We start from the raw sequence: 5,237 nt of genomic DNA, 5'->3' as shown, positions 1-5,237 counted from the left end.
AGATTTCTTTCAAACCTCAATCAAGTCATATTATCATTTATTTTTCAGTACATGATCATGTTTATTCAAGTAAAAATCGAGATCCAAGTCAAAACATTTTGAAACCACACATGCAGAATTTTCGATTTCCTTGGCAAGCTTCACGGTTTCTTTTGTTTTGTGAGTTTCAGGTATTGGATCGACTCCAAGCTCCCAAGGCGGCTTATATACATGTAGTAGGTTGCATTAGGACCATGTTGGTCCATTCAAACCAGCCCCATGCTTGCTGGAAATTCAGAATGACAGCAAGTCCCCATAGGTGCAGAAATGTTGTTCGAAAAATTCAGTTTGTTGTCATGGAGGAAGGATCTGATCTTGGCTGCCCCAAGGGCCTATAGCCATGGTTGGATCACTTCCCTAGCATGTCTAAGACGTGACTAAGTTGCCCTTTTGGTGGCTTGGTCCATGGTTCATCGGTTTTTAATCAAAACGTCACAACAGCCCCTATACCCCTTCGGCTACTTCGGTTGGACAGCTTTTGGTTTCGTTTCTTTTGTTGCTTGGTATGGATCTTGGTTGGCCTATGGCCCTTAGCCATGGTTCATATCATGCTCCTAGATGTCTAGATCGTGCCATGGTCAATCAAATGGCCACTGGAACGACGCAAGACATCGATCATAGCATAAACACTACACACGCATTCAAGATGCTCTCGGTTGGACCCTTCGGTTAAGATTTGGTGTGATGCGGATTGTGGCTGGCCTATGGCCCTTAGCCATGGTTCAAATCATTCCTTGGGATGTTGGTAAGAGTCTCTGGTCGGTGGTTCACGCCCCTAATGGCCGATAGTCTCGAAACCAACGCAAGTCTTGTAGTTGCGCAGCTGCTGGAAATTACAGCAAGTTGCTGTGTCGGTTCAGAGGCTCGTTCGAGTTCTTGGTTGGCTTTTAGCCCATGGCCTTGGACTGGACAGTGCCTCATTGAGTTGGGAAGGTCATGTTTTCGACCGTTTGTCATTCAGATCATTTTCGAGGTCGTACGAGAATTTACGGTGCAATGTGCCAAATTGACTCTCGAAAGAGCGTTTCGTGTTTTGGCCTCCATTCCACCTAGATTTCGATCCTATCATTTTAGGAACATTATTTTATGATTTTTCAGCGTATTTTAATCATGACTATACGTCGGTTCAGTGTCGGTTCAGGTTGGCTCGGAGTCATGATTAAATGCGAAGTCATTAGGCGTCATAGTCGCATCTTTTGAACGTAAATTGCATAGTTGGTCATGTTTAAGCTATTGCATATTTTTCATGGCACAGTTAGGTTGCAGCGAGCCTGGGAACGATCCAATCCAATCCAGTTGGTAAAATTACAGGAATTTTCATTATGCCAGTTAATTATTTTACGTGCATTAAATAGAAAATGATTATTTTTGAGATTTATGCGATATGGCTTGTGGTTCATTCACTATGTGGGAGTGTTATTTTATACGGTCGCCAGTGACCGATCAGTTCAGTATGGTACCACCCGGTCGCCAGTGACCGGCCAGCTCAGTTCAGTTTCAGCCTCCCCGATAGCCAGTTACCGATCAGTTCAGCTTAGTGCAGTGGCCACAGGCGTAAAACATAATCTCAACAGAAAATTTTATCAGTTATTTCAGTACAGGCTCCCAGGAGCAAATATTTTTACTGTGATTATCAGTTCAGTTATGCACGTATTATAATTGCTCAGTACAGATTATTTTCAGTATGCCTCAGGACAGGATATGTTAACTCATGCATATTTTAATTCAGATTTTTACTCGTTACCTGTGATATATGCATGCTGAGTCTTTAGGCTCACTAGACTTGATTGTTGTAGGTACTGATGAGGCCAGGGCCGAGGGCGGGGACCAGTGAGCCAGCTTAGGTCGGCAGTAGTGGCACCCGAGGACCTCAGAGCAGCAGTTGTTATTTTTTTTCGCAAACAATTTTATCAGTCGATGGATATTTTTTTAAATCGTTGTTGTTGGCAAAACTTTAATTTTCTTCCGCTGCAATATTTTGAAATATTGAACTTGATTCACTTGATTTTATGAATGAGGCCATTTAAGTTCTTTTAAAAAAAAAATTTTTAATTTTCCGCAAATTTTCAAGAAAGGAGTTTTAGGCCCCTCGCACAAGCCTTAGAACATAGAGGTATTGATATTACTTGGAAAGTCTTTAAAGATGAAATTTATCAACGTTTCTTTCCAGTGTCGTATCGAAAAGACAAAGAGGCCGAATTTGCCAACTTGAGTCAGGGCCAGTGGAACATAGAGGAGTATGTTGCCAAATTCAAGTCCTTGCTTCAATTTGCACCTCACGGAGCAGGGAATGATGAGGCAGTTGCCGATCAGTTCATAAATGGTTTGAATCCGGATATCTTTACCCTAGTGAACACGGGGCGACCCAACACTTTTTCTGAGGCGCTGAATCGAGCGAAGGGAGCAGAGGCTGGCTTGATTAGGCAGCGAGGAGCTTCCTATAGTGTTCAGGGTCAGAGACCGCCACCGTTCGTCACACAGTTTCCATCACCTTCTCCTCGATTTGATAGTGGAATCAGTAGTAGTGGGAAGAAAGATTCTTTGAAAGCTAAGGGTAAGCAGTTCAAGAGAGCAGGGAGCAGTTCATCGAGCTCCAGTGGGTCCAGACAGAGAGGTCCTAGCCAGAGTACAGATGTGACAGGTGTATATTGTACTACTTGTGGAGGCCGACATGCCACAAAGCAGTGTCAGGGAGTGATGGGCAGATGTAACATATGTAAGCAACATGGACATTTTGCCAGAGTCTGTCTCCAGAGAGGTGCACAGAGATTTCAGAGTGCAGGGTCATCAGCATCAGTGACTCAGCCTGAGAGGCAAGCTTCGTCTGTCCATTCCTTCCAGCCCACGCCTACGTAGTCTCAACCTAGAGCCAGAGGTGGTCAGACAGTGAGCCAACCTCCTAGACAACAAGCTCAGGTGTTTGCATTGACAGAAGAGCAAGCCCAAGGTGCACCAGACGATGTGATTGCAGGTAACTGTTTTCTTTGCGGTTATCCTGCATATGTATTGATAGATACAGGTGCATCACATACATTCATATCAGAACGTTTTGCATTGACACATGCATTGCCTGTAGAGTCATTGTCTACTGTAGTGTCTATTTCTTCTCCGTTGGGAAGTGGTCTGATATCTGTGACTTCAGTTAGACACTGCTTACTGCAGTTTGAAGGGCATGAGATCGATTTAGAATGTGTTGTACTTGGTTTATCTGATTTTGATTGTATTGTCGGGATTGACATTGTAATAGCCAAGCCTGGTGTACGGTACGGTTTAAGTTTTCATAAGTTTATTGACTACTTGGTCAAGTTTAGGTATAGTTTGGATGTTAAGAGTTTCGATTTATGATTTATAGTATGGTTGGTTATAGATGAGGTGTAGTGCTTTTGTAGCGGCGTTACGATTAAATTCATGATAAATTGTATATTGATCCAAATGTGGTGAGGCCTTTTCCATTATAAAGATAAGACATAGAGGTGTAACTTTCTTATTTTGAGTTTTGTTCAAATCATTGTGGAAGGTAAGCCAAAAGTGCCCCGAAGTGTTTCGTGTGTTTCGACGTTCCTCCAGTGACACATGTTGGGAGAATGGGCATAACTTTTTACTCAGATGTTCAATTGATCCGAACTTTTGAGGGATTCAAGATAAGACATAGAGCTACAACTCTGTAGTTTACCACTTTTCCAAATTATGAAGGGAAGAGGCGTTTCAGAAGCAATCTTTGGAGTGGTAGTGCGCATGGTGCGCGCCCGGGCGGGAATGTTTGTGCGCCCGGGCGAGCCTACTTCGAAAATTTTGGATTTCTGGCCGAGATTTTTGCGCTCGGGCGGAAAAATATGTTCGCCCGAGCGGCCAGCAATGTTTAAAAACAATGTTTTGGTATTTTTAGTGTTTAAATACAAGTGTTTGCCCTCATTTCTCTCATTTCCTCCATTCTTCTCGGTTCTTCACTTCAAGGGAGAGCTAGGGTTCTCATTCCTTCTTCATTTCCTTTGATTCAAGCTTCTTGTTAGTTATTTGTGTTGAGAGCAAGATAATTTTGGGATCAAGGAAGCTAAGGTAAGCTTTTGGTTTGGTTATTTCTTAGTTTTTGGTGTTGGAGATGTTATGAGTTTGTGATGGTGTTGATTCTTTGGCTTTTATGGTATTGTTGTTGGGTTACTGGGTTATTGATGGTGCAAATTATGGTTTATTGTTGTAGGATTGCTACCAAGAGTATAGAATCAAGGTTTCAAGTGGTTGTAAGTAGAATTTCATTCTTGTGCTCACATGATTATATATGTATTGTGTTTCAAAGGTTTTATTCTGTTATTCCCTTCATTTGATTCACTATTATGTATTGATACCTTTGTTGTATATTGTGGAGGCAATTGATGTCTCAACTTTGAGAAGGGAATACAAAAGAGAAAGAATATCAAAGTGTTTGATGAAATGTCCCAAAGAAAGAGTTAAAATGTTTTATGGATTGATAGATACATAGTCAGATATTGCATGCAATTAGTTGATCAACGACCATAGGCTTATATCCCTCAGAGTTGTCGATTTTTATCGATGGGATACGAGCACCACAGACAGAGTTACTATTGATATCAATCCACCATAGTAAAGAGAAATACCATCTCATTGTTATGCTATTGTTACGATATACATGTTTCAGAGTTGATGGTATTTTATGTTTTCAAAGCCATGTTTTACAGATTATACTATGTATCATTGCTATGTAAGAGTTCCACTTGCTGAGTTTTATACTCATTTCAGTTATTTCATGTGATGCAGATAAGAGCGACGGACCAGGACGTTGATTGTGTCTCGGAGTCATATGCATACGAAGTTGGAAGGAAGATGTTATTTTGGAAGTATTTTTGGATCATGATCATAGGAATGATATTTTGTATTTTGTTATATCATTTGAATGATCATTTATTTACTTTTAAACATTTCATGGTGATGTATTTTGAAACCTTCCTTCATTTTATAAGAAAATTTAAATTTCGCTGCTATTTTTATTGTAAACGGGTCGAGGTGTCACATTTAGTGGTATCAGAGCACCGTTCTTCGGACCAATGCATATGACTTCGTCTACTTTCAACTGTCCGGGTATGTTTTCTTTTGCATCTATTCATTGTTATTTATTGATATGTCTTTTGCGAGCACATTGTAGAGTATGCCTCCTAAGCGTAAGGCGTCAGAGGGTGAGGATA

This window comes from Primulina tabacum, chromosome 3, assembly GCF_025594145.1.
Source record: "Primulina tabacum isolate GXHZ01 chromosome 3, ASM2559414v2, whole genome shotgun sequence".
Classification (NCBI taxonomy): Eukaryota; Viridiplantae; Streptophyta; class Magnoliopsida; order Lamiales; family Gesneriaceae; genus Primulina; species Primulina tabacum.
Note: the sequence above shows the minus strand (reverse complement) of the source record.